The sequence below is a fragment of the Hakea prostrata genome, chromosome 1 (assembly GCF_041222555.1).
Source record: "Hakea prostrata isolate BN-2017 chromosome 1, UWA_Hpros_2, whole genome shotgun sequence".
NCBI lineage: Eukaryota > Viridiplantae > Streptophyta > Magnoliopsida > Proteales > Proteaceae > Hakea > Hakea prostrata.
This window is the reverse complement of record NC_142600.1, coordinates 24,169,317-24,175,316: the sequence shown is the minus strand read 5'-3', so window position 1 is coordinate 24,175,316 and position 6,000 is coordinate 24,169,317.

The window sequence follows — 6,000 nt, the reverse complement described above, 5'->3', positions numbered from 1 at the left end:
TTCCCATGAACTAAGCTAAAGATGTATCTCGACACTTTTACCCTGGCGCCCCCCCCCCGGGGGGGGGCCCCACCAAACTAATCTTGGAAAGGGTGTTGAAAATGGTCAAAGTCCCAGTTTCCCAAATCAGAGCAATGGCCTACACTTCTCCTCTTCCTCCCCCCCCCCTCCCTCCTCTTTTTTTTATTTCTCCCTACCCTGGGGTGTGGGTGGGGGGGCCCCCTTTTCCCCCCCCCCCCCCCCCCCCGCCCTCCTAAACACCCCCCCCCCCCCTGGGGGGGGGGGCCCCCCCTTCCTCTTCTCTTCTTTGATTAAGCATAGAGCCTTATATGTTGATTTAACACTAATAAACCCATTTTGAGTTGCAGCCTAGTATTGAATATCATCTTGTGGAAACGTACTCAAATTAATTTTGAGAATCTCCTCCACCTCTTCATGAGTAAAAAGGTTTTGTATGATCTCCACTCTCCATTTTTTCTCCAAAGGCTCAATAAGATCTCCTACCAATTTGTAATTGCAATTAATGGGCCTCCTTGATTTCACTTTATATAGGGGCAGTGTGGGGATCCACCCATCATCCCATATGTCAATACTAGAATCCTCTCCAATCCTTCATACAAATGTCGGCCTTCAAAGCTTGCCTACCCTCCAATATACTCCTCCACGCCATGATGGGGTAGCCCCATCTTTTGCATCCATAAAGCTACACTTTTGGGAAATAAATACTCTTCATCATTTGAGCCCACATAGACCCTTGATTAGTCCACAACTTCCAAGCCAGCTTTGTTAGTAGTACTTTATTTTGTAGGTCTGGATCCTTAAAGTCAAGCCCTCCTTTGTTCCTTGGCATACTCATTCTATCCCATGAAACCCAATGTATCTTGTTTCCATTCTCTTGGCTTCCCCAATAAGATCTAGCAGCTGGTTTTCTTATATTTGTATGCATTGTCTTTAGAATCTTGAAATGAGAGCATGCAAAATTAAACATTGAGAAGGCAACGGACTTAAGTAAAACTTCTTTCCCTGCTTGTGATAAAAGTCTATTCTTCCACCCTTGCATTTTGACTTCAACCTTCTCCTTCAGCTCCTTAAAGACCATTTTCTTTGACATCCCAAAGTCGGTTGGCAATCCCAAGTATTTATTTGCTCCTTCTCCATATGGGATTTTGAACAACCTCAAGAACCACCTCTTGAACTTTGTTTGTGTGTTGCTACTAAAGGTCAATTTAGACTACATCAAGTTTATCCTCTGTTCACTAGCCTTGCAATAGAGTTTTAGACAGGCTTTTAAGTTCCATAATTCATCCAACTTCACCTTCGAAAAGAGCAAACAATCATCGGCAAACATCAAATGGGTAAGCTTTTGTCCTTTGTTTCTTATTTGTATGCCTGAAATACCCTCAATTTCCTTAGCTTTCTTGATCACACCTATAAGAGCTTGTGAGTAGAGAATAAATATGGCAGGACACAAGGGATCACCTTGTCTTATTCCCTTGCTTGGTGTGAAGTCACCTTGGACTGTGCCATTCATCAGAATATTGAAACTTGCAAACATAGCACATTCCACCACCATAGCCACCCATTTATGACAAAAACCCTTCTTCAAGAGCATCCTACTAATTAACACCCATTCAATCGTGTCGTAAGCTTTTTCCATGTCTAACTTCAATGCTACAAATTTTTCTTGCCCTTATTTTTTTGTTTAAGGAAATGGAAAACTTCATGTGCCAACAAATTGTTATCTAATATTTGCCTATCTGGGAAAAAGGTACATTGGCTAGGGGCAATGATTTGCTCTAATGCGACATGCAACCTCCTAGCCATAATCTTTGTGATTATTTTAAAAGCAACATCACATAAGCTAATTGGCCTATATTGTCCAATGCTTTCAGGGGCCTGACATTTGGGAATTAGACAAATAAGAGTCTTGTTCAACTTGGGATCCATAATTCCATTATTGAAAGAATCCACCACATAGTCATATATATCATCCTACACAATGTCCCAGTTATGTTGATAGAACATTGGGGGGAACCACTAGGACCAGGGGCTTTGGTGGGACCCATTGAGAAAACAATATTCTTCACCTCCTCTTTTGTTGGGATTTCACACAGAATCTCATTTTGATTTTCTTGGATAACAGAATCAACACAACCCAACACGGTATCCAGTGCTTCAAGGTCTACCCCCTCTGATGAGAACATATGCTTAAAATGATTTTGAATAATGTCAGAAATTTCAAAATCAGGAGTAACCCACTCACCTACACTGTTCTTTAACTACAAGATTCTATTTGAGACTTTTCTTTGAATTGTTGAAGCATATGGAAATATGCAGTGTTCTTGTCTCTGCATTTTAACCACTGCATCTTTGCCTTCTAAGCCCACGTAATTTCCCCTCTCTCCAACTCAACATCAACTTCTAGCTATTACCTTTATTCTTGCATGTGAGTACTAATCTTGCCTTGCCTTTTGTAGTCTCTCAGCTCCTTTGATAGCATCTTGATTTTTTTTCTTCTTCTGAATATGGCTGAAGCACTCCTTGTTCCATGTCCACAATTCCTCTTTACATTTCTCGCTTCTTCTTCTAACTTGACTTGGGATCTCACTGGTTGATGCAATCTTCCACCCCCCCCTCTTCTCCTGTGAAATTACCTTAATTCAACTTTCAACTTTGACAACAATAGACAGTCCTCTAATTGTTCTAAAACATTAAGTTTGGAACCTTTAACCATGATGACATGACGACACCCCCCCCCCCGGGAAAAAACCCGCCCCCCCCCCCATATTTTATTTATTTAAAAATCTCAAGGGGGGGGGGGGGGGGGGGGGGGGGGGGGTCTTTTGTTTTTTTTTTCCGATTAACCTTAGAATTTTATATTAAATTACATTACTATCCTCAATAATTAGGAAAAATCTAAAGTTAATTAAACAATCTTATATTCTTGTAAAAAGAAAGAGAGAAAAGAAAAGAAAATTCATTTCAAATTTATATGTACTTTTCAATTTGGTAATAAAAAAAAATAGTAATTTCTAATTTTTCGTGTTATTTTTAATTTTATTTTTTACTTTCCGGTTTAATGTTATCAATTTTAAGAAGTTTATATTTTCCATAGATTGTTATTTATTTATTGTCTAATTTGATATTAAAAATTTACATGTGTAAAATTATTTCATATGATTTTTCCTTAAATGATGATAATATTATTTTTGGTCTTCTTAATTATTAAATAGAAAATTAGATATTAAACATTCAACCTTAATGGTCATCCCTTAACATTGTTTACTGTTAGAACGAGGGGGAACAACAATAATTTCATAAAGAGCAGGGTTCTTTTGGCAATAAAGCTAAAATAGGGGTACCTAATATCGTTTGAAATTTTTTTTTTACTTGATAAGATTAACTTATTATTTAATTTCTTTTAGGAATTTTAGTTATTTTCAAGTATAAAATTTGTTAGAATATATTTTTTTAAAAGATACAATTACGTAAATTTTTTTTGTTAAATCAATAGATTTGAAAAAATTTTTCCTTTAAAGAATGAAAGAAAAAGAAAGAAAGAAAAAAAAAACACTCACACACGAAACAGACCACATTACTCTTGTGTGTTTGATGCTATTTCTATTTTAAAAAAAATAAATAAAAACAAAAAGCAAGAAATAAAAACCTTGCCATACAATTCTTAATTTTAACTCCTTAACATGCCATGATACACAAATGAACAAAGACTAATGGGACTCCTATATCACAAACGAACCTATTTTTGCTATCTCAACCAAAGGAATCTCGTCGGTGGAGGACCCCAGTAACTACAAATCTCTATAGTCCTTCTTAGATTTTTATTTGCTACAGTTATACGAGCTGCAGCCAATGGACATGATTATGCCACATGTAAAGAAAATGATCCAAATATATTAAATAAACTAGAAGGGATACATATTTTTTTTTAACATTTAAGTATTTAATATTTTACAAATTTACAAAACAAACCCCTCGCTGTACCCGATCCTAAATAAATGTTTTTACATGAGAGAACATGGCCGGTGGTGACTCGCTTAGTCGGAGAGAATGTTTGATTATTTTATAAATTTATAACACCAAACGCTTGACTGTATCGGAATCTAGTCCCCTATTTCACATGAACCAATTCATGGGAAGAAAGTTGAAGGAAATTGATTGCTTCGAGTAGACTGATTTCAAATACCCATGAACAGAAAAATAGAATAATTGGGTTCGTCTTTGTTATCAATTCTATTTCCTGTTTGTCTTCCTCTTCTTTGTGCATACAATAATATGGGATTTGTGAGACTTAAAGAAAATGGGAATGAATATGAATTTGCATCTTCCTCATCGACAAATTATAACCAACAATACGAAGAGATATGTTTTTGCTTGCACTGTCTTTACCTCTCTCAACTTTGTGCTTCTGGGTTATAGTGAGTTCTCCTCATTAATCTGTTGTTTCATTCTCCAATGACCCATCTATCATTTCACTGGGCTCTTTCTTTCCCCTCCTTCATAAAGAAAACCCACATCTAAATGGCCATCTTTTTCTCTAGCCTTGTATGGTCAAAAAAAGTTGTTGGTTTCGTCATCCATAATGAAAGGGTATAGATTTGTTTCTGTAGTTGTGGGTTTAGGGGCTCATGTCACTGGTATGGCTGTATTTGTGAACCAGATCTTGGTTTGTTCTGATTATGTTTGTTTAAGAATAGCACACTTGCCTGAAATTTGGTATTCTGATTTGCATTTGCATGCCATTTGTAACTATTATTACTGTTTTCATTATTTTAAGTTGAAGCTTTGATTGCTAGCTGAAGGTTTTGAATGAGAAGAATTCCATTTGGGTTGAGAACCACATCACAGCTTGCATACGTTGATTAGTTTATGATATTTTTTTCAAACATTTAACTTCATTAAAATAAATGTTAAGTTTGAGGCATTTGGCCATTACCATCTGCAATTGTGGGATCATGGGTATTTTAAACCCTAGCAAATGGCCATTGAAGAAATTAGTCCAACCAACAATCGATTTCAGATTCAGTATGTTTAGTGAAATCCAAATGCAAGGTACTGTTCCTCTCCCACAGGAAGAGTGCACCCATTGACCCATTGGAGCGTTCACTTTTTTCTTCCAGAAACAATGCAAAAAAAGATACCTTGTTATATGGTGGAATAAAGAATGAAATCAGTAGTGCTGACCCCATGCCATTCGCACAGCCACCATTCATTATGGCTGAGACATTGGAGCCATGTCTCTTCAGGTAAGCATCATCATCACTTTAAGAAAGAAAGTTGTGGTGGTTGTCGACAGAGGGTAGATACAGGGATGGAGCTTGAAGCTATTAAGGCTGTCGTTTTTGCAATTCTTGATTTGCAGATATCGCAGGTTATATTTCACTCTGATTGCCTTCCAGCCATTAAGGCTTTAAATGGCCAAACTCAGTTTTTAGACTGGATTAATTGTGGGCTGGTTCAAGAAATTAAAATGATGTGTTATTTTGATTTTGTCCGTTTTATTTTTATGAATAGATCTAGAAATCATCATGCTGATTTTCTTGCCAAAGGGGTTAGGGTTCTTCAGTTAAGTAGAGTTTGGAATGATTTTCCTCCTTTGTGTATTGTAAATCCTTCTGTTATCTCCTCTAGATTTATGAATGAATCTCTATTTAGTCAAAAAAATAAAAAAGTTTTGTAAATTCGCAAAATATAGAATACTTAAGTATAAAAATATAAAACTAAATTTATATATATATATCACGGTATCACTGTAATTTATTTAACACCATTACATCTCTTACTTTACACGTGGTGCAATCGAATCCGTTGGCAGAGGCAGCAACCGTTGCCGCAAACAAAAATCCGTCTTTCTCCGGTACTAACTAACGCTATCCTTAGCGCTCAACGGCGGCAAACCGATACGAAACCCCGAGTCTGACAGTAATTACAGTTAGAAGCCGACGAAAAGGACAAACTCCGGCGACTAACTGAATTTAAAAA